Below are 24,764 nucleotides of genomic sequence, written 5' to 3'. Positions count from 1 at the left end.
TTCCAAAGCTTACTGTCTTATTCCTACACCTAATTCACATTCTTATAAAGGAGAAGTGTTTCTTTGGTTTTTCTCCATCGAGAAGAAGCTCATTTAGTCGGAGATTGCCGGAGACTAATCCACCGAAGGATTGAGGGTTCGTCCACCTCAAGGACAAGTCGTGGAGTAGGAGCCAGCAATCTCCAAACCACATTACATCTATCGTGTTAGCATTGCAAATAATTTTAGGGTGTAAGCTATTCAACCCCCCTTCTAGCCGGCACCGATTTTCAACAAGTGGTAGCAGAGCCAGGACGCCCTTCAATTAGGGGTGAGCATTCGGTTAATTCGGTTTATTCGGTTAATTTGATATTAATTTTGTATAAATTCTTTTTATTGTTATTTTAAACAAATTTAGTTAATTCGGTGTTAATTGAAATAACTAATTCGATTAATTCAGTTTTAGTAAAATTTTGATTTGATTCGGTTAGCCAACACTAAATCAGTTTTCGGTTAATTCGGTTAATTTATGGACCGAATTAACCGAATGCTCACCCCTAGGCTTCAATGGACTAATCACCGAGAAGAGCACTTTCAACGAAATGGCTAGCTCACACATTCAACCATCCAAATTCGAAGGAGATTTCTCTTGATGGGGAAAAAATGGAGGTATTTTTCGATACCAATTCGATATTATGCTAACAATGGAAATTGGTTTCGAGATACCTAGGGATGAAAATAGTATGATAATCAACAAAGCAAGATTGAGCAAGAAGCAAAGAGAAGAGCATTTAGCAAACTCAAAGGCCTTACATCATCTACTAAATATCCTTCCCCAACAAGAAGTTACAAGGATTGAAAACTACCCAAGGGCTAAGGAATTATGGAAAAAATTAGTAGAGCTTCATGAAGGGACATCAGAAGCAAAATTAGCAAGGAGAGACCTTCTCCAAACTCAACTCAACAATATCAAACTCGAAAAAGGAGAAAAGGTATTAATACTTCATGCTAGAATTAAAGAAATTTTAAATGGACTAACAAGTGTAGGTGAGAAGCTTTCCAACTGAGACATTATGATGAAAGCCATCAATACTTTCCCAAGAACCACAACTTGGAGCTCAATTATAGATTCATTCTATATTTCAAAAGATCTAGAGAAATCTTCTATAAATGAATTCTTCTCAATAATGGAGCTCCATGAAACTAGAGTTGAAGGGTTGAATGGAAAAGCACATAGATCAAGAGGAGAATCCCTTGTGGAAAACAAGGGAAAGGGTAAGAAGAAGAAGTCTTCATCCTTACTATCATCCAACTCTGAAGAATCAAGTGCCTCAATGGATAACGATCACGAGGCGTATATGGTAAGAAAAATGAGAAGTGCATTTAAATATTTTTTAACTAACAAATCTCATTCTAGGAGAAGTTTAAGGGGCAAAAGTAGGACAAGGAGGATCATTTGTTATAATTTTCCTCTCCTATAGAAGAAAGAAGAAAATAAGAAGGAAGAGAAGAAGAAGAAGACAAAAGAAAAGAGGAAGAAGGTCAAAAATCTTAAGGCAACATGGGATGATCCATCATCATCGGAGAAAGAAGAACACTATGTTTCCCATTTAGTTCTAATGGGAATTGATGACATAGCCTCCACTTCATTCGAAAGAGAAGAGGAAAGGAGCTTGAGTGAAGAAGAAGGAAGCTGAAGTGAAGGGGGAGGCCAAACTTCATATTCGGACTTCTCAGTAAAGTGAGGTATACAATCTACCTACTCAAACTTTAGTTAAAATTATTCCAAGTAAAATGAAGATTTGTTTAAGGCTAAAAAGAAAAAACAAATCTTTGAAACATGATATTAGCATGCTTGAAGAGAGATTAGAATCCATGACTCTTAAGGATAATAACTTGCATGCTTCTTCTTCTAGCTTAAATGTTTTATGTTTAGAAGATGAAAATAGAGAATTAAGGGAAAAGGTAGCATACCTTAGTAAAGCCCTTGAAAAATTCACAATTGGCTCCAATACCTTAAGCATGCTCATTGGGAGCCAAAGGGCAAGTTTCAACAAAAAGGGATTAGGATACAATGAATCCAAAAATGAAAAAACTTATCATTGTTTACTTACTAGGGCCAATAAAAAATAAAGACCATAGATAGGAAATGGATTCCTAAGAAGTACGTGGTTAACCTAATTAGGAAGAACTTCTATTGAGTACCAAAGTCAATCTTCAAGGGTTAGAGGATTTTTGAGTTAGTCAACTATTGAAGTCATATTTAATCTTCATCTCACAATGATTTGCATTATATCTTTAAACGTAAATGTGAGATGATAGGATGATACTCATAATTCATTTATGCTTATGGCATATTGTTGAATCATGAAATGTATCAAAATAGTAATCATAGACTAACTATGGAGAAAGTAAATGTTTAATTATGGATATCTTGCCCATAGATCATAATTGGATATTTTAAATGTTTTGAAAACTATTCTATGTTTTATTTACAGTGGTATAGTTATTTTGAAATATATAAATGCAAAACTAGGTTTTTAATTGATACAGAATTGAATATTTTTAAGGTTTTTAAGTTTTTGTTAAAACTCTAAAAATATTTTGAATTTTCATAAAAATATATATTTTTTCTTGTTAGAGGGCATTAAAAGAAATATGCTTTCAAAATTTTATGATTTTTCGAATTTTGTAGATTTTCTATGTATTTCTTAAGTTGACTTCAGAAGACTAAAATTTGGATTGACTTTGTGCCAGTCGACTGCATGAAATGATAGTCGACTGGTGACTATGTTTTTCAGCATTTTGTGTGCATTTTCAGAATTTGAACTTGGTTCAAATTAGGTCAAAACTGATACCATAGTGTGCATGGCGGGTACAATCTTTTTGATGGTGTCAAAGGAGAAGAAATGTGAAAGTTTAAGTTAGAAACTTATTTTCTCCATATTTGTGGAAAATATGAAAAATTAAGTGATAGAACATATGTTAAGGGGGAGCTTGCGTTTATGCTTCATGTATAAGCTATGATTGTAATTTTCGTGTTGCTATTCATGCCTAACTTAAACATATTGCCACAAATCAAAAAGGGGAGATTGTGGGTGCAATCGACATAGGTTTGATCGGGTACAATCATAATTTTGATGTGTGTATCAAAGAGTTTAAGTTATACTTTCATATTGATTTGATATGTGTGTTTGAGTCATGCAGGACTTTGTGAAATACACATGGGGAGCTTGGTGTGGCTAAGCTTAGGAAGCTCATCCTAGGGCTCGAGTCCTTAATTAAGATGATGAAGGATGATGTGGAAGGCATCTGAGAGACCGTCAGATGAGGAAAAATAGAGTGGAGCTGAGGGAAGTGTGTCAGAGTGTATACTAAAAGGCTAGTTTTTGTAAACATTTATTTTGAAATAAAGAATCACATTGGTCAAAAATGTCTACATTTATGCTAAATGTAGTTGTTCAATTAATTTATATTGTAGATAACATGGTGTGTGGTGTCACACACAAAAGATCATGTTATCAGTTCTTTATAAATTATAAACAGTAGCTCGCGACTAAGATGGAAAGAAACAAACCATTGGAATAGTCGTAGTGTAATTAAGTATAAGTTTATCTTGACTGATAAATTATACTAATACACTCTAAGTGTATTGAGCAGGACCATTTAAGGTAAGTTCTTTTTATACTGATTTAATAAAAGAACAAGACCTTAGTTATTATGGAAGTGTGTGCTTTTAATCCTAATATAATAACAAGCACATATATTTAGTATTTATTTCTTTAACTTATCAAAGGGTGAGATTTAGCTCGATAAATCAATAGGTCCGATAAGTTGGGAAATGATATTACTTATAGTGTGTGTTGTTGATTATAGAAGGAAACTGTGTTCTAGTAATCTAGGTTGATAATGTCCCCAAGAGGAGCTCATAATAATTGTCATGGAAATCCTGTAGGTGGACTTAGTCCGACATGACGATAAGGTTGAGTGATACTACTCTTGGATTGAGATATTAATTAAGTGAGTTGTCAGTAACTCATTTAATTAGTGGACATTCGACATCTTAAATACAGGGAGACTAACATACTCATAATAAGAAGGAGCCCAAAATATAATTTGGGATTGGTGCGGTAGTTCAATAATAATTCTTTAGTGATATGAATTATTATTGATAAAATTAAGTTGGGTGTTCGGGGCGAATACGGGAAGCTTAATTTCATCGGGAGACCAAAACCAATTCCTCCTCTCGGTCCCTATCATAGCCTCTTGTATATAGAGAATTATACCCACCGCATATCCACTTCCTACCCACCCTTAGGTGGCTGGCCAAGCAAGCTTGGAGTCCAAGCTTGGGCCGACCAAGTCAAGGGTTGAGCCAAGTTGAGGGGGCCGACCATAGCTTGGAGCCCAAGCTTGTTGTGGCCGACCCTAATAAAATTAAAAGGATTTTATTTTTAAAATCTTTTCTTATGTGGATAACAAGGTTTTAAAAGAGAGTTTAAAATTTAAATCTTTCCTTTTATAACTTTCTACAAAAGATTAAGTGAAAGATTTGATATCTTTCCTTATTTGTAGTTAAAAGGAAGATTTTAATTTTTTATAAAACTTTCCTTTTTTGTAACCATGTTCATGATTTAAAAAGAGAGTTTTAAAATTAAATATTTCCTTTTATAAGTTTCTACAAAAGATTAATAAAAGATTTGATATCTTTCCTTATTTGTAGACTGAAAGGAAGATTTTAATTTTAGAGAAAACTTTTCTTTTTAGAAATCATCCACATATTTAATAGAGAGATTTTAATTTATAAAATTTCCTTTTATAATAAGGGAAAAATTATTATAGAAATTTTTATTAAAAATTTCGGAAGCAAATTAGGAAGTTTTAATTCTTGTGTTATTAAAACTTTCCTTACTTGGAGCTATAAGGTGGTCGACCATGTTGTTTTAAGAAAAGGAAATTATTTTTAATCAATTAAATTTTCTTTTTCATGGCAAAGAAAATAAGGAAGTTTTTATTTAAAATTTCCTTATTTGCCAAGACCAAGGATTATAAAAGAGAGGGAGGGGGTGCCTTCATGAAAAAAAATAACTCTATTCTATTTCCCTCTCCTTTCTTCCTTGGTGGTGGCCGGCCATAGTTCCTTGCTCTTTTCCTTTTCTCTTCCTCCTTGGTGGCCGGCGGCATCAACACAAGAGGAGTCCTTGGTGGTCGGTTCTAGCTAGGAGAAGGAGAGAAAGGAGGATTTGCTTTTGTATCCCTTGGAGCTTGAAGGTTGGTGGCCGAAACTTGCAAGAAGGAAGGAGTTGGTGGTTCTCATCTCGGTAGATCATTGTCCACACAACGTCCAAGATAAGAAGAGGAATACAATAGAAGACCAAGAGGTTATTGCTAACAAAGAAAGGTATAACCAGTAATTGTCTTCCGCATCATACTAGTTTTCTTTATATGAATTCCAAACACAAGAGGCATATAATTCTAGGTTTCGAATTTGTGATTCGAGTTTGTGTTTTTCTTGTTTTTCGAATTTGTGATTCGATTGTTCCTTTTGGTTAAACCTAGGGTTATATAAGGAAATTAAATATTAGATTTCATTGAAAGGCTTTGTCTAGGAAGTGGTGGTTGCTCCCATATCCAAGAAGGCCTAGTGCCTCGCCATATTTAACTTGGAAGCTGATTTCTGAAATTAATATTTCATTGAATTTGTAACATGGGTGGATTTGGATCAATAATGTTAAGCATCGTTTGCAATCCAAGTCTAAACCACTGAGAACAGATAAGTTAAATTTAGAATCAATAATGTTAAGTACCGTTTACGATTCCGAATTTAATTTTTAAAGAACACAATAAGTTGTTAGGAAAGGTTCGACACTTGTACAAAATTTTTATACAGTAGAATCGGTACGATCTTCCTAGGACCAACCAACAAAGTGGACTTCAAGGCAACGCAAAGAATGCATGAAGAGGAGTTGCAGGCTCGAGTGCATCTGAGGGACGAAGGCAGAGGAAGAAGATTTCAAGGGCAACTCCGGAGAGGATGAGTGTAGTGTGTAACTAAGACCAGTTGACTGATAGAAGTTCTAGTTGACTGGGAGTGAACAGAAGCATTCTGTTCGTTCAGCTAGCAGCGACTAGTCGACTAGTACTTTCACCAGTTGACTGGTAAGTGGCCATTGGTGACCGTTGGCATTCTACGAAGTACATGTTGATTGCATCCAACGGTAGCACCAGTTGACTAATGGAAGTGTCAATCGACTGGTGCGCATTAAATGAGTTGATTAGTGATCAACTTTTTTGACTCTATTTATAGGGAGCTTGAGGCATTAAAGGAGGTTATTGAACTTATTGCATACTCATAGTCTTGACCTCCAAGCTTTCAAAGCCTGCACTCTTCTTCCTACACCTAGTTCACATTCTTATAAAGGAGAAGAATTTCTTTATTAGAGGTTTTGCTCCACCGAGAAGGATCTCATTTAGCCAGAGATTGTCGGAGACTAATCTACCGAAGGATTGAGGGTTCGTCAATCTCAATGACAAGCCATGAAGTAGGGGCAAATAATCTCCGAACCACGTTACATTGTTTGTGTTAGCATTGCAAATAATTTTGGGGTGTAAGCTATTCAACCCCCACCCCCTCTTCTAGCCGTCACTTATCTTCAACACCCTTAACTTCGTTTAAGGTTACCCCACATGATATTTACTCTGGACCATGACTCTGATACTATTTGTTATATAAAAAAAATTCACATATCTCCATAATAATATGATATTGACCACTTTAATTTAAAATCCTCATAATTTTATTTTAAATTCTATCTAAAACCTCATACTAATATAGATATTTTTATTGTTTTTTAAACTCACAATCTTCTCTCTCTCTATATATTTTTTGAAACTCATGGTCTTCTCTTTATCTATTTAATGTAAGACTTGATTATATTTTCATTAAATCAAGTGAATTACTACATGTCTATTATCATTCTCTCGTGTTTGTAGTTAGGACATTAAATTTCTATTAGTCACATCAATTCATCAATTCTCTATCCTTGTTTTCAACTAAACATCCTCGGGTCATGGTATCATGATAGAATATCTAGATTATCATCCAGATACTTATAATTCGATCTCTAGTTATGTTGTATTTATAAAAAAATTTCTCTAAATGGGTGTGCAACTAAAGGATGCTAGGCTCTTGGACTGTCTGTCGTGCGTGTTTCCTGATTTATCCTGATGACCGATAAGAAAATTTTATAGGGTCAGGCCAGTCACCCCGAAACTAATCAATGAGGCTAATTGGATTTTTTTTTTTTATTTTCAATGAAAAACAATTCTCATTTACAATAACTTAATCTCATGCTTATAATTCATTTTTCATGTTTGTGAGAGATGATCTGGTTTAACCCTATACTATGATAAACTCAGCTAGCCTCATTCATTATCTCCAAGAGTGACCAGTCCGACCCCATAGAGTTTTTCTATCGGCCACCAGGATAAATAGAGAATTGTGCGCGATGAGCAGCTCAAGAGCCCAACATCTTTTAATTGTGCTCCTCATTTAAAGGAAAAATTTCAATAAATATGTCATAGTTGGGGATTGAACTATGGATATCTGGGTGACAATCTAGATATCTTAGTATGGTACTATAGCTTCGGGGATGATACAATCCTATAATATAGACATTAGAATAGGAGTTTGATAATTTGAATTTTTATAGTATCACGACAATATAATTTAAAATTATGATAAAAATTGTTTGTACAAATAAATAAGTTGAATTTTTAACATATGAATTATTGAGTAGATCGTTTTTTTTAATTCACATCATGTATTCAACTCACTGATCTCACAGAAATTTTCTAATGACCATCAGTATAAATTAGAAAATGCTCACATTAAGTAACTTATCAATCCAACATTATTATGTCAACCAATCAGTAAAAGAAATTTATTCGTCAATTAACTGAAACTGGAACTAGATCCTTAGAAGCTTGAGAAATTGAAAAAGTATCATGTCATTGCACCATTATCCTCAGGGCCTAAAAACATTAGGTAAATGAATAATATTGGAGCAAAAGGTGAAGTCGTCATCTTAGCTATCAGTATAAATTGGAAAGCACTCGCATTACGTAACCCATCAACCCAACATTATTAGTCAATCAACCATTAAGAGAAATTCATCCGTTAATTAGCTGAAACTGGAACTAGATCCTTAGAAGCCTGAGAAATTGAAAAAGTGTCATGTCATTGCACCATTATCCTCGAGGCCTAAAAACATTGGGTAAATGAATAATATTAGAGCAAAAGGTGAAGTTGTCACCTTAGCGGCCCCTTTAGGGCGACTCTACATTCTCTAGAATGGGATAAATCATAAATGTATTTGTTCGTGCGTAGCAACCCTTTGCATGGGGGTGACCATACTCTAAACGATAAATTTTGTACATGTTGAAAATTGAACCTAAAACTTATTGGAACAACCATTCATGTAGATATCTAATGTACCAACGTGTGGGGGCGATAAAATGGATTATATATATATATATATATTCCAACTCTTCGAACCGATTAATTGTGGAGATAACCGATCCAACCCTATCAAAATTTTTTCGATCAGGATAAATCAGAAAGTGCTCATAAAAACCTATCCAGATAGTGAATATTTTTAGATTCGTTTCTCACTAGAGAAAAATTGTTTTTATAATAAATCGCAGCTGAGAATTGAGTATCGCTGATTTTGTGATAAGGTAGATAAATTAAGATGGTCTAACAATTGCACCGGTAATAAAATGGATAATATTGATTAGATACAAAATGGGAAATTAAACTAGAAAATTTAATACACTTTAATGAAAATATAACCTGAAAAAAGCGAAGAATCCCTGTTGCACTCTTCTTCAGGTTGGCACTTTAGTCGGTGGCATAATTTTCTCAATAAACCAATTTTAATTTATCGTAAGGAAAAGATATATCTACAAAACTTTATTCCGTTGCCGGGACTTGAACCCGGGTCTTTCGGGTGAGAGCCGAATATCCTGACCAACTAGACTACAACGGATTGCTGAATATCTTCTCTACTTAATTAATTTAATATTTTTCAAAATTATTGCTGACGAGAGTTATATGAAATTCATTGCATGTTTCATCAAATTATGCCAAATTTCGTCTTGAATAATATTTTGCACATTGTTTGGAACAACAGAAAGAATTTCCTTTTGAGCTTTATGTGAGACATAAGATGCATTTTGAGGAGCATTTTATAGCACAACCGCGGCAACTTTCTCGTTACATGAAGAACTGCTCTACTTGAACTTTCAGCATGGCCTCTCAAGGGGCAACTCTGAAGAGCAAGTCATTTAGCAACATCAGTTGGAATTTGTAGTTGCAATGCATTCATCACAACTTATTCAGAAGTTTACTTCTCCAAATTCAAGAGATCATGACATTGTTCCAGATCTTTCTTGTTGGAAGAATTAGGAAATCTTCCTGCATGATTCAGAAAAAGCACATTTTGAACCATCATTGACTCTTTTCCATAATCGCAATCCATCTGCTGTGAAGTTATCAGCTCATTGAGATGTGCAATTGGTTGATTGAAAATAAAGCATTGAAGACAACAAACCAAACTCTTTTCCCATGAAAATTTCAACCAATATGGGAATTAAGCTCTTCCAGTTCGGGATTGAAGGCTGCAAGGTGAGTTGCTAATGCCCCCTGTTCCCAGTGCCTCTAGTTTGTGTACATTATTTTGGATGCACTTGTATTGTTTGATTAATTGTCGCTTAGAGCACAGTGACATTGGCCTTTGTTTGATCTTTTCTAGAATGCTTTGTTCTTGTTTATTCATAGTTGTATTTCTTTGTCACTTAAGAGATTAGTTACATCAGCTATGGTCTAAGTTTAATCCTTGTTATCAGATTACCAGTTGACTCCAATTTATTTAACTGGTTGTGTTGATGTTACTATAATTGTTGACAAGGTCTTGGAGTTGAGTCCCATCTTTACCTGTTGATTATATAATAACTCTAAGCTAACCACTTGATAACACTTGAATTTGCTGTTTGCGCGACATCTAACATTGAGGTCAAATTGCCTGGTTCTGCTGATGATGTTTCATCATCCAAGGTATGCGCTCGACTTTAAAGTACTAACTCAATGCAATGGCTTGTTTTGCATCCTTCTCTTGATCAATGGAACAATTTTGCAGGATATCTATCACTATGCATTTTGGTCAAAACAGTGTGTCTTATCCAATCTTGTTCACATGGATTTTATATTCAGAATTCAGCTATTGTGAGGATGACAGTTCTACTTCTATTAATACCAATTGCTCTGAGTTCTTGCTTCTGATTTCTGAATACTGTAGAATATTTATTATATTCAGTAGTCAAATCTAATCCTAAATCAACATTCATCAGAGAATTTTTAGTAGAATTTAGAGTATTCTCTCTCTTTCTCTCTTCCTTCTGCAAATTGCCTGCCTTCTTCCTCCATGCATGCCCCTGTGAACTGAATCATGACTTGTATTTAATCACTCCAAGAGTCTTTTAAAATGTATCTAATTCCTTTCGATCAACGTCTTCCTCGCACTTTCTTGATAGAATCTTAGTCAAAAAGAGAGGAGGAGAAGTGGAAGAAGAGTAGAACGAGAACCTTTTCCATCAAGCTTCTGTTACATTGACCCGATCAGATAAATTCTCTGGCTTTTCCATCAGGGCTCGCAAGCTTCGAAAATTCCCGGAAAATATACTTATTTCCTCGTGATGTGATTTTACTTTCCTACAGGATCAGCTGTCTCTCCCAGACGGACACAGCATTCGCCGCCATGGTTTTTCTTTCCGATCTCCACGTGACGAGTTACGAAACCAATTGTTAGTGGTTTTTCTCCACGTCACAACGTTAAATCCCCCCTCTGCCACCCCCAAACTCAGATGGGCCATGGTAGACGATCTCCTGTTTGGCGGAAGAGGCGAGAGGAAGTTAAATTGGCAGCCAATCGGAAACATCGACGAGCGGGATCCACGAGCTATTCCCGAATGAGACTCGACATAGACAGCGGATCCTACGCGCGGAGCCGCCGCCGATTGCATAGCGCGGGATTTTGGTGATGTTCTCTAATGATGTTGTCTTAATTAAAATTAATCAAGCGAACCATTCGGTGGGATTAATTAACCAAATCCTTAATTGTGGTTTAGTATTCCAATTAATGTAAGGATGGAGCTAATTACAGTACGAATGAAGCCCACTCCGCAATTAAAATCTTTAGAGAGGAATTTATAATCGAATAATTTTGAATCAAACAGATTAAATAAATTTCGATCAGTAGATCTATAAATTGAGGGAGAGCTGCTCTGTCTGATCCCTTCCGCCATCAATTCTCGGTCTATGCGGTGGAAATCGGCGATCCGAGTTGTGGTTTTGGAGGGCAAAGAGTTAATTTTTCTCTCGTCGCTGGTCCTGATCCTTGGTGTAGTAGGAAAGCGCCAGGGATTCTTCGATCCCATCCTCGATGACTGGCGACAGGGGCAATGCCCCCTCCGACCCGTCGCCCAATGTCTTGCCTAAGGACCTCGAAGGTTATTGTTTCTTCTCTGCTTCGATCCTTTCCTCTTTTTATTTGTTTTTCTTTTCCTTTTGGTTCCTTTCAGGGAAGGGAAGGCAAACTTTTTTCCCTTTTTTTTACAAAAAAAACATTGTTGAAAAGGAGGGGATGACAAGTTGGCCGCACGAAATCTGATTAGAGATAGCGTTACATGAAATTTGGTGGAAGCAAGCGAAGAATCCATCTGTGAACATGTATATGAATTTGATGCCCTCCTTTTTTGGGTGCAGAGCCCATGAAGAATTTTACGATTGAGGAGGTGGATCGGAAAGACGACTTTGATGGTCGTCTGAATCCTAATCCTTGACGCCCAAGGGAACCAGATTGCAAGCGCTACTTGAGGACTGACTCCTGTAATTTTGGAAGCAAGTGCAAGTATAACTTTTCTAGTTCCACAGAAGAGGTGATAGCAGCGATGAGTGATGGTGGAGCTTTTATTGCTATCAATAGTAAGTTAGTTTGATAATATGTAACTGCCTTTTGTGCAGGAAACTAAGAATAGAGATGAACTGCCCCAAGAGGATCAACCTGACTGCCAGGTTTGTTGTTTTTGCTATTCTAATAAAGTTTCTTTCTCATTTAACTTGAAATTATACAACATCTGTTTCATCTTCTTCATTTTTCAAGTTTAATAATTCTTTCATATCAGTAAAATCAACTACTGAAAAACGAGAACACACACACATAAAAGATGGTTGCATAGTATGTATCTGTCAATTTATTTTCTTGTGCTTGGTTTATGAAATATACAGTAGTTCCCCTATCTGCTAAATTGCAATTCTTTGAACTGGAATTGAATGTGATTGCTACAAACACAGATCATATTTGCTTCATTCGCAGACACACAAGGCGGTTTGCATATTTATTACATATATCCGACTATGTAATTTCATGTAGGGCTGTAAACAAGTCGAGCCGAGCCGAGACGAGCTTTAGAGTGTTCAAGCTTGTTTAATAAGGTAACCGAGCCGAGCCGAGCCGAGCTTAAAATGAACTAAGCTTTTGAAATGATTGTTCAAGTTTGGCTTGGTATATTTTTTTTGAGCTTGAACTTGTTTGAAGCTTAGCTTGAGCTTGGTTCGTTTAGATATTATCGAGCTCTCAATTCAAGCTTGACTTGAGCTTGCTTCGTTTAAATGTTATCAAGCTCTTAATTCAAGCTTGTTTGATTGTTTGAAACTTTTAGTTATTTGATTGGTTATTGTGCTTGATAATTTAAATTTATTTATTTATTTTATTTTATTGTTTATTTAGCATATTGAAAAGAGTTTTATTAATGAATATGGTTCATGAACATTATTCATGAACGTTGTTCACGAACATTGTTCACGAACGTTGTTCACGAACGTTGTTCACGAACTTTAACGAGCTGAACACATATGTGTTCAAGCGTGTTTGTTTAACTTAACGAGTTGTTTAAGTTTGTTTGTTTAATTAATCTTGTGTATATTAAACGAACATAAGCTGTTGGAGGATCGATGGCCGGCTTGAAGGGGGGTTGGATAGCTAGGCCACCCCCAAATTGATTTCTTCTCTACAAGAAGGTTAGTACGCAGCAAAATACACTAAACAAAACAATGAAAGCAATCAAGTAAAAATACAAACGCTAACAAGATCGATGTAACGTGGTTTGGAGATTGCTTGCTCCTACTCCACGACGTGTCCTTGAGGTGGACGAGCCCTTGATCCTTCGGTGGATCAGTCCCCGGCAATCTCCGACTAGAGCTTCTCCTTCTCGGTGGAGCAAACCTCTCACAAAGTTCTCTTTCTCTTTACAAGATGAAACTTAGGGTTGAAGAGGAAGAGAGTAAACTTGGAAGCTTTGGGCAAGACTAAGAAAGTTTACAATTAGCACCAGTAACCCTCTTCAAGCCCCAAAGCATTCCTTAAATAAGAGGAGAGAGTTGATGACATCAACTCAAACCCCGACACCAGTCGATTGGTCCAAGCACCAGTCGACTGGTGTGCCGTTTGACCCAGCCAACGGCTCTCTGCAGAAAGCCAAATTCTGCCAACGGCTATGTACTAGTTGACTGGTCTCAGAACCAGTCAACTGGTCCCTGTAGCCGACAAGCACAGAATGCTTCTGTGCATTCTGTGAAGTTGGATAGGTCCATTACCAGTCGACTGGTCCCAGTACATTCACTGCTCTCATCCTTTCCGGAGTCGCCTTTGAAGTTCTCTTCCTCCGCCTTCGTCCCTCAGATGCACCCGAGCCCGCGGCTCCTCTCCGTGCCATCCTTCACGCTGCCTTGAAGTCCACTTCCCTCGGCTCCACTCCATTGCTTCTCGTCCTACGGTCCCTCGGATGTCTTCCACACCACCCTTCACCGACTCAACGATCCGAGCCCTTGGATGAGCTTCCCACACTTGGCCGTACCAAGTTCTCATGTGTTTCACTAAGTCCTGCAAGACTCAACCACATATCAAATACATATGAAAGCCTAACTTAAGCTCTTTGACACACACATCAAAACCTAGGTCGATTGCACCAACAATCTCCCCCTTTTTGATGTGTGGCAATATGTTTAAGTTAGGCACAAATAATAACTTTGAAAAATTGCAAGCCATATGTAAACATGAAGAATAAACCCTAGCTCCCCCTTAACATATGCTTTCAACCTTAATTTTCAAAGCTTTGCACACAAGTAGGTTTCTAACTTAAACCTACCCATTTCTCCCCCTTTGACACCATCAAAAAGATTGTACCAAACAATCAGACAGTCTATGGCATCAAAACTGACCAAATTCTGACCAAAAATTTGATTTTAAAAACCAACAAAAAGCTGGAAGGCTAGTACCAGTCGACTGGTACACTCCGAAATTGAATTTCAGCCTTTTTCAGTCAACTTCAGAAATGCATAAAAAATTCTAGAAAATTCAAAAAATCATGAAATTTTGAACATATATTTCTTATAATGTTCTTTAACTAGGAAAAATATATTTTCATGAAAAGGCAACCTATTTTTGAAATTTTGACCAAGTCTCAAAAATCCCAAAAACATGTAAGTTTGTATCAATTTAAAACCCAGTTTTGCACTCATATGTTTCAATATAGCTATACCATAGTAAATAAAACATAGAATTGTTTTCAAAACATTTAAAATATCCAAATATGATCTATGGGCAAGATGTCCATTAATTAAACATTTGCTTTCCCCATAGTTGGTCTATTATCACTAAAAATTGATACATCACATAACTCATCAAAATGCCATAAGCATATGTGAATTATTTGTATCATCCTAATATCTCACATTTATGGTTAGAAAAGAAGACAAGTCATTGTGAGATAAGGTATAATGGTAACCTCTACTTAGCCCCCCTTGATCATGACTTTCTATCAAGGCTAAGTGCTCCCTCTTAAGGTCTCAAGTCAACCATCTTTCAAATATTTGAATAATTATTTCTTATAGTTGACTTGACCTAAAATCCTCTAACCCTTGAGGATTGATTTTGGCACCCAATAGAAATTATTTCTAATTGGGTTAACCAAATATTCCTTGGGGATCCATTTTCTATCTATGATCTTGGTTTTTGATTGCCCCCTAGCAAGTAAACAATGATAGGTCTTTTCATTATTTGGTTCATGGTATCCTATCCCATTTTTCTTAAAACTTGCCCTTTGGCTCCCAATGATCATATTTAGGGTTTTAGAGCCAATTTCAAATTTCCTAAGGGCATTGGTAAGGTATTCTACCTTTTCCCTTAATTTCCTATTTTCTTCTTCTAAACATGAATCATTTGAAGAATTAGAAGAAGCATGCATATTGTTGTCCTTAGAGCACATGGATTCTAATTTTTCTTCAAGCATGCTAATATCATGTTTCAAAGACTTGTTTTTCCTTTTTGCCTTGAACAAGTCATCATTTGTGCTTGAAATAATTTTAATTAAAATATGAGGAGGAAGATTATGTACCTCACTTACCGAGAAGTCCGAATCCGAAGTTTGACCTCCCCCTTCACTTGAGCTCCCTTCTTCGTCTTCACTTGAGCTCCTCCCTTCTTCTTGTTCGGATGAGGTGGAAGCTACATCATCAATTCCCATTAGAGCAAAATTTACTACATGGCGCTCTTCTTCCTCCGATGATGATGATGGATCATCCCATGTCGCCTTTAGATTTTTGACTTTCTTCCCCTTTTCTTTTGTCTTTTTCTTTTCTTCCTTCTTCTTCAATAGGGGGCATTCATCTCTTATGTGTCCCTCACCTTGGCAATTGTAGCAAATGATCTTTCTTGTCCTACTTTTGCTTCTTGAGCTTTTCCTAGCATGGGATTTGTTAGATGAAAATTTTTTAAAAGCTCTTCTCATTTTTCTTACCATATATGCCTCTTGGTCGCTATCTATTGAGGCACTTGATTCTTCGGAGTCGGAGGATGGTGGGGACGAAGACTTCTTCTTCTTACCCTTTCCCTTGTTTGCCACAAGGGCTACTCCTCTTGATCTATGATCTTCTCCATCTAATCCTTCAACTCTTGTTTCGTGAAGCTCCATTGTTGAGAAGAGTTCATCTAGAGAGGATTTCTCTAGGTTCTTTGATATGTAGTATGAATCTACAATGGAGCTCCAAGTTGTGGTTTTCGGGAAAGCATTTAGGGCTTTCATCATCATGTCTCGATTTGAAAGTGTCTCACCTACACTTATTAGTCCATTAATATTTCCTTAATTCTAGAATGTAAAATTGATACCTTTTCTCCTTTCTCAAGCTTGATATTGTTGAGTTGAGTTCGAAGGAGATCTCTTCTTGCTAATTTCGCTTCCGAAGTCCCTTCATGAGGCTCCACTAACTTTTCCCATAACTCCTTGGCGCTTGAGTAGGTTCCAACCCTTGTTATTTCTTGTTGGGGAAGGACATTTAGGAGATGATGGATGACTTTAGAATTTGCTAAATGTTCTTCCCTTTGCTTCTTGCTCCACCTTGTTTTCTCAAGTATCTTATTGTCTTGATCCCTAGGCACTTCGAAACCATTTTCCATGATTAGCATAATATCAAAATCGGTTTCGAAGAATACCTCCATTCTCTTCTTCCACTAAGAGAAGTCCCCTTCGAATTTGGGTGGATGAATGTTTGAGCCGGCCATTTGATGATGTTGTTCTTCTTGGCGATTAGTCCGTTGAAGAGCAACCTTGCTCTGATACCAATTGTTGGAGGATCGGTGGCCGGCTTGAAGGGGGGTTGGATAGCTAGGCCACCCCCAAATTGATTTCTTCTCTACAAGAAGGTTAGTACGCAGCGAAATACACTAAACAAAACAATGAAAGCAATCAAGTAAAAATACAAACGCTAACAAGATCGATGTAACGTGGTTCGGAGATTGCTTGCTCCTACTCCACGACGTGTTCTTGAGGTGGACGAGCCCTTGATCCTTCGGTGGATCAGTCCCCGGCAATCTCGGGCTAGAGCTTCTCCTTCTCGGTGGAGAAAACCTCTCACAAAGTTCTCTTCCTCTTTACAAGATGAAACTTAGGGTTGAAGAGGAAGAGAGTAAACTTGGAAGCTTTGGGCAAGACTAAGAAGGTTTACAATTAGTACCAGTAACCCTCTTCAAGCCCCAAAGCATTCCTTAAATAAGAGGAGAGAGTTGATCACAAATCAACTCAAACCCCGACACCAGTCGACTGGTCCAAGCACCAGTTGACTGGTGTGCCGTTGGACCCAGCCAATAGCTCTCTGCAGAAAGCCAAATTCTGCCAACGGCTATGTACCAGTCGACTGGTCTCAGGACCAGTCGACTGGTCCCCGTAGCTGACAAGCACAGAATGCTTCTGTGCATTCTGTGAAGCTGGATCAGTCGACTGGTCCCATTACCAGTTGACTGGTCCAGTACATTCACTCCTCTCATCCTTTCCGGTGTCGCCTTTGAAGTCCTCTTCCTCGACCTTCGTCCCTCAGATGCACCCGAGCCCGCGGCTCCTCTCCGTGCCATCCTTCACGCTGCCTTGAAGTCCACTTCCCTCGGCTCCACTCCATTGCTTCTCGTCCTGCGGTCCCTCGGATGTCTTCCACACCACCCTTTACCGACTCAACGATCAGAGCCCTTGGATGAGCTTCCCACACTTGGCCGTACCAAATTCTCATGTGTTTCACTAAGTCCTGCAAGACTCAACCACATATCAAATACATATGAAAGCCTAACTTAAACTCTTTGACACACACATCAAAACCTAAGTCGATTGCACCAACATAAACAAGTTCTTACCAAGATGAACTCCAAGCTTGTTCACGAATGCTTGGTTCATTTACAACCCTATTTTCATGTACACATAGTCAAGATGTTTGCATATTTATTGCATATATCTGTCGATGTAATTTTATATACTCAATTAACAAAATATCAGTAATCCCCCCATTTTCTATATTGCTATTGTTTGGATTCAAATTGAATGTGATTTTCTACAACCACATTGTATTTGACATTTTGAAGCAGAAGTATGAGACTGTGGTTGCTAATTATGGATTCCATATCTACAAGAATATTCATGTTGATTGAATGCATCTTCAGAAAATCAATTTTCAATGATTAATCATTTGTAATCATGGTGTACCAAAATGAAAGAAAACATTCCCGTGGTATTGGATGATTCTTCTCCTAGGTTCTTGAGTATACTTTTGGCATTGAACTTTCACCGAGGATACATATACCAACAGATTGAATTCTCTAGATATGGTTGATTGAGGACACCAAATTCAACCATAAAGGAATTGACAAGGAATCTGTGAAGTAGCAAGTTCTTGATATCATTTAATCTATATACTATCTTTTGTCATAAAAGAAGTATTTCCTCTAGGTAAATATCTCCGTAAGAAAGTTTCAAGAAAAATCTATTTAGTTCATATAAGGAACCTGCCTTTGATTTTGCAGACCATTTCATTGTCTTTCTCCATATACTGAATGTGTTTAAGGATTCTCAAAGAACGCAATGTGTTGAATCAATTGCAACCTTTTTCTTTTCTATTATCAGTTCATCAGATGGAACATGGTTCCTTTTTTCCATTTCTTTGTTTACATTTGGTTTTCTTAAAATTTCTCTTGTAGTTTTTCCTCAAAATTGGGTTTTGTAAGTATGATACAATCTGCAAGTATCATCATCCAAAAGACAAGCATGCAACCCACTTACCCCTGTTGAATTCTTTTGGTCTTCCACTGCGCAAGGTATTAACATATTTTTATCTTGGCTCTTTATTTTGAAATTTACAGAGTAATTTTTTTGAACCTTCTCTTTTGTTTACTTAAGTTTGATTAATGAGTATTTTATCCGGTTTAGCAAGATATGAAGTCCTATTCCTACTTTATGAAAGTTGGATCTTGTAAATTTGGAATTGTGTGTAAGTATGATCATCCTCAGCCTAACAATATCGGAGCCATGTTTCCTGGGTGGGGCCTTCAATCTATGGCTATGTTGGATTTTCTGCAACTACAGAACCACACTTATCTGGTGGATATTCTGCATGGCTTACATCATGGCCCCCTTATGTGACGAGCTCTTATATGGAAGGACTCCCTGCTTACAATTTTCTGGCGCTTCCAACTAACCAAACCACCATGCCTATCCAGCCAGGTTGGAGCACATACATGGTTAGCACCTAGTTTATGGAATCACTAGACTTAAATCCAATGGTTACTTAAATATCATTACACTTGACTGTTAGTACTTAGTAGTTAAGACTCAAAACTTGCGATATCTTTCACATTGATTCTGAATAAACTTTTTTTTTGTTTAATCTAAGGTGTGACTACTCTCTGCCGGTGTTAACTTGATTCAGAGATTTCTTGTAACTTTACCAGTTTGTGCATAGAAATTTAAGGTCCAATACTCGAATTTAGTATATTTGCATGATCACGAATTTCCAATTGTGTTCATATCAGGTTAGTGTTTGGAGTTGTATCTTTCCTAGTCCTCCATCAAGTCCTTCTATAATATCTTTGGTTGTCCTTCTCCAGAAAGTCCTATAATATTTCTAGACTGATAATAGATGTACATTTGCTTACATGTGCAAAATGCTACAAATTTTGCAGATTTATCTCATGTGATCTACAGATAGCAGTGTAGCATTCAGTGTAAAATTGTTGTCTTCGTTCTCAGATGAAAATTCATGCACAATTAATAGGAATGCGTATCAAAGTTCTAAATGACTTAGTAGTAACATTGAGGAGCAATTAATTTCTTACATGAAGGAATGCCATTTCCATCTTTCTTTACTTTTGTTTGCTGCAGTAGCATTTTTCTGTAGTTAAATTTCTCGTTATATTAACACTTAACAATGTTTGCCATGTCAAACAGGCACCCAGCACTACACCTGTATCCTCTGTTAGCAGTCTTGGGACTAATCATACAAAGCCAGGTTCGAGCACTGGTGATATCTTCCCAGATAGACCCAACGAACCAGATTGCCAATACTACCTGGAGACAGGGACCTGCAAGTATGCTAGTTCTTGCAAATATAATCACCCTAAAGCAGCAACACAACTGACTAACTGCATCATCGGACCCTATGGACTTCCTCTCAGACCAGTAATTCATCATCTTCAGAATTGTGTTATTTATATATGTTTTATTTGAATAACTGAATAATTTTCTTGATTCAATGCATTCATGTATCAATCGGTCCTAAAGGATTCTCCTAAATGCAAACACTATGCTACTTATGGAATTTGCAAGTATGGTCCAACTTTCAAATTTGATTACCCAATTATGGCTGTACTCACTGCCTGGAGCATCGGAGCCATATCCTTTTCAAGATGGTATAGAGATTACATGGTCTGCATAAAACAGTTCATCCTTTAAGGTCTTTGATCAGCTCAGTACTTCTCCAGAAACCACTGAAGTGCAGGAAGTGAATACAAATGAGCATGACGGCCATTTGAACCAACACTAACTTCTCCGAACCATCCTCCTTTTAATTCTAACTCCTCAGGGAACCAATCCGATGAGGGTTAACTCATAGCTTGCCTGAGGGTATGAAAATTTTGACACTGCTGCCATTGGAATCATAAATTTTGATCTGTTCCAACTTAGACCGCCCACAGGAAACTAGCTGATGACGATTTGTTTCCTTTACCTCTTGTTTCATGAATCCAGATCTGTTGTCAAAAAGAAAACAAATTCATCAGAATTTTTGAAGTATTTATTTTCAAAACTGAGCTCTTTATACTACTTCAACCAACAGGAGAGGGTTGTCATTGCAACTGGATTGAGAATTTGAGAATGAAACTCTTTAGTGTTGCCTTTGGCAAACAGAGTATCTGCTCGTTAACATCTCTCTTATCTAATATTTTGAATTTGATTGTTTCATAGGACTAAGCGAGCATATTGTGATTGTGCTAGACGTCTTATTGCTTGTTTGTTAAACACACAGGAACTTGAAGATTTGCATGGTAACATGACTGAGACAGGAGGTCTTCCCTGATCCTCACGTTAAGTTACACAGAGGAGTGAATTCAAAGTCATTGACAAGTCTCCAAAAAATAAAGCAATTCAAGGGGAATGAGAATAATATTCCCTGGCTAAATTTCGATTCCTTCAAGAATTCAAACACAGGCAACAACTTAGGCCAAGCTTGGCTCTTGGTGGGGCACTGAAGTTGACTTCTTCATCACTATCATGCATACATACATAGACTAGCCATTTTTTAGACCTCAAGTAAGTGGAAGACCATGACCATCATATGGACCAAAAGTGATTGACTCCAGGGACATTGAGTTTGACTTCCACATTATTTGGTATTGGACACTTTATGGGATATGAAATGAATCAAGTTGGATGTTGGAAACATGATCATTCACCTTTTTGTCTGAGCACATCTAACAAACTGCATGAAACTACTAATGGAGGTCTCTCAGTACGGTGCGATGGTTGAGAGGTGAGATATTTATTATATAAGATTTTGGAGTTTAAATTTGACACATTTGAATATGTCTTTTTTTATATCTAGTAGTCATTCGTGATTTACTTTCTTTGTATTGATCTAGAGACGAATTGATAGAGACACTGGGACGAACGAATCACTTTTTACTATATGAAAATGCTGATGGATACAACAATATTTGCTACTTGTCCATTGTCCATCCCTATACAATTTAGTCAGTTATTACCTAAACGCTATGAACTTATTTCATCAACGCTGATATGGGCTTTCTTTTGAATTATGTAGATTTTTTCTTCCTTTTGCTAGGAAAAGGCATGTTTATTCAATGAAGATTTATTAAATTTGAGATTATCTTTGTAAGTGGGGATTGTTCAATTGACCAAAATAACATGTCTAATATTTACTTTTTTTTTTTTACTATAGGTCAGTATCCTATCAATTTTTTTTTACTATAGGTCAGTATCCTATCAAGTCTTATGCATTTTCAATTTTTATAGTTTTATTTTTTAATTTTAAAAAATAAAATAAAATAAAATAAAAATTTTAGATATGGTTAAAATATCAAGAAATTATTTTTAAATCCCCATCCAAACTTAAACATTTGCATTTAGTCCCTGTGTCAGTATAAATTTGTTTATGATATCTGACCAAACTAATTTATTTATTTCAACTCCCTAACCCTAGCAAAATTATCATATTGCCCTCGTTTGAATTTAAAATTCACAACTGCTTCTTTCTCTCCTAAAGTCTGACGCATCACTTTGTTTGCGACACTACTCCTTTCTCTCTCAACGTCCGACGCATCACTTTGCGACTCCAAACCTCGGCGACACACTTCTCCTCCGCGACTCCAAAACTTAGCAACACACTCCGCCTCCGCAACTCCAAACCATTGGCGACACACTCCTCGCCTTCATCTTTAAACTATCTTGATCAACGTTAAAGGCAAAAATCAAAAAGGCGGCAGAACTTGACTAAACTATTTTAAAACCTTGAATCATCGATAAGTAAAATTTGTGTGTCCTAGATTTTGACTAATTTGTTATTCCTCTGCAAAAAATCGAAGCTTTAGTTCATGAGTGTTTTCGATTTTGTGAGGTTGAGGTTCAATGAAATTAGGTTTAGGTGTGTACAATGTAATTTTATGAATGAGTTTGTATTGTATCTTCTTCAATTCAAAGAATGTGGGATATGTGCAAATTTTGTAGTGATTATTAATAAACTGAGTAATGTACTCAATTTAAGCACTTTGATTGCCAAAATTTATAGGATTGTACTTTAGGATATGAATGAGTAAATTGTTATAATTATTTGTGTTGTCCATTCTGTTGGCTTGAATAAAATTAGTATTGATATTTGAATTGTATTTTATGAGTGTGTTTGTGTTTATCTTCTTCAATTGAAGAATTAAAAGATATATGTTAATTTTGAGTATTGATTATTAATAAATTGAATAATATACTCAATTTAAGCACTTTGATGCCCAAAATATTTAGGGTTTGTATTTTAGGGTATGAATAGGTAAATAGTTTAATTTTTTGATATTTTCCAATCTGCTACCTAGAATAAAATTAGTTTTGATATTCGAATTACAATTTTATGACTGTGTTTGTGTTTTATCTTCTTCAATTGAAGAATTGAAAGATATATGCTACTTTTGTGTATTAATTACCAAAAAACTGAATAATATACACAATTTAAGCGTTTTAATATCCATATTTTTCACGACTTGTACTTTATGGTATAAATTATAAATTGTTCTTGTTGTTTGAGTATGGTTGATTTTGGTAGTTTGAATAAAAATAGGTTCTGGATTGTTCTAATTGCAACCTATTTTATGAATGTGTTTGTGTTTTATCTTCTTTAATTGAATGATTGAATGAGATATGTGGTTGTTGTGTAGTGATTATTAATAAACTGAATAATATACTCAATTTAAGTAGTTTGATGCCCATGTTTTTCATGGATTATAGTTTATGGTATGAATTGTTAAGTAATTTATTTTTATGCAAAAATGGAAAATAAAACCATAGCTATTAAAATAAAGGAGGTTAAGGGTAAATATGTGGAGAAGAGCAATAGAAAAAACAACAAACAATTATGTTCATATTATTCACCAACATATTTCAAAGCTGTGTTGGATGAAGTATTATCCAATTTAGGTAATAAGCAAAAAGAGAGGATCAAAATCACTCCACTTGCTCCATGGCTCGAGATTCCTGAGATGCCAATTAGTAGTATTAAAATAGATTTAGTATTAAACAGATTCTAGGAATCTTCGCTTTCTTTCTTGTTTAGTGATAACATTGTAGTTTCATTTACATCGACCGAGTTTTGCATCATTCTTGGTTTGACCCATGTGGGGCAACCTATTGATTTGGATGCCAGCATAGAGTCCAAATTTGTGGCTCAGTTATTTGGAGGAAAAGTCGACAACGTAAATAGGACTACAATTCATGATAAAATGCTTGTATTAATTGGATCAGAGAAGGATTTTGAAGTGGATGATTTTGTTAGGCTGTTTATTTGTCTTCTATTTAACTGTGTTATTTTTCCTATTGATAACTATTCCACTCCTCGATTTATTATGTCTTACATTTATAACCTGATAAGGTTCTTTGATTACTCATGGGGAGATGCAACATATAGATTTTTGTATCACCAACTTATTTTACATACAACCGGTAATGACAATAGGCTGGAAGGAAGCAAAAAAGTATTTAGATGGTTGTGTTATTGGCCTAATGGTGAGTTTTTAATTTTTGAAGTGTGATTGTGATATATTTCATATTATTTTAATAATATCCTACAATTGGTATTAGAGTGGCACCGCTTCGAATCGATGAAACCACCATTCAAGCAAATTTCTTTTTCTTTTAGTGGTAATTTTTAAATTTTTTTGGAACCAATCGGAATCGGTAAAGTTGCCGCCTTCCGATCAGTTTTATCAATCAAGTTCTTCGTTTCTCAAGGACGGTGCAAACAACACTCGAGTTTTACTACATTTTTACTCCTGCACTACTAATCCAAGACCAAGTCTTGGAATATTCGTTATTTCTTTATTGTGTGCGAGATTTCTCTTTAACAATGACACACCAAGAAGGCTACAACACAGCATGCCTGCCGCTTTTCTCCGGCGAGGATTTCGGCTACTGGAAGGGCCGAATGGAGTACCACCTCAAGATGTAAGTTGAGATGTGGATGATCACCTAGACCGGCCTAGTACTTCCACTCGACGACACTAGAAAACCAGTATCATGCGAGAACTAGGACACAAATTTGATGAAGAAGATCAAAGTCAATGCCAAGGCAACATGTACTT

General features: G+C 36.2%; 1 long non-coding RNA gene and 1 other non-coding gene across 6 annotated transcripts; one reads left to right on the top strand and one right to left on the bottom strand.

Annotated features, from left to right (window-relative positions):
• Positions 1–8,956: 8,956 nt before the first annotated feature.
• On the bottom strand, positions 8,957–9,029 carry TRNAE-CUC. The gene has a single exon. It is a non-coding gene; the product is annotated as a tRNA-Glu (tRNA).
• A 2,205-nt stretch (positions 9,030–11,234) lies between these two features.
• Positions 11,235–21,733, top strand: LOC121980593. Of its 5 annotated transcripts, none has more exons than XR_006111610.1 (6): positions 11,236–11,547; positions 11,804–11,976; positions 12,062–12,112; positions 18,612–19,151; positions 19,858–20,088; positions 20,933–21,733. It is a non-coding gene; the product is annotated as an uncharacterized LOC121980593 (long non-coding RNA). The 5 variants fall into 5 exon arrangements; XR_006111613.1 differs by lacking the exon at positions 20,933–21,733 and having other exon boundaries at positions 18,612–18,728; positions 18,841–19,151; positions 19,858–20,925; XR_006111611.1 differs by lacking the exon at positions 20,933–21,733 and adding an exon at positions 20,191–20,925.
• The last annotated feature ends 3,031 nt before the right edge of the window (positions 21,734–24,764 follow it).

This window comes from Zingiber officinale, chromosome 5A (assembly GCF_018446385.1).
Source record: "Zingiber officinale cultivar Zhangliang chromosome 5A, Zo_v1.1, whole genome shotgun sequence".
NCBI lineage: Eukaryota > Viridiplantae > Streptophyta > Magnoliopsida > Zingiberales > Zingiberaceae > Zingiber > Zingiber officinale.
Note: the sequence above shows the minus strand (reverse complement) of the source record. Positions and strands in the feature narration are given on the sequence as shown.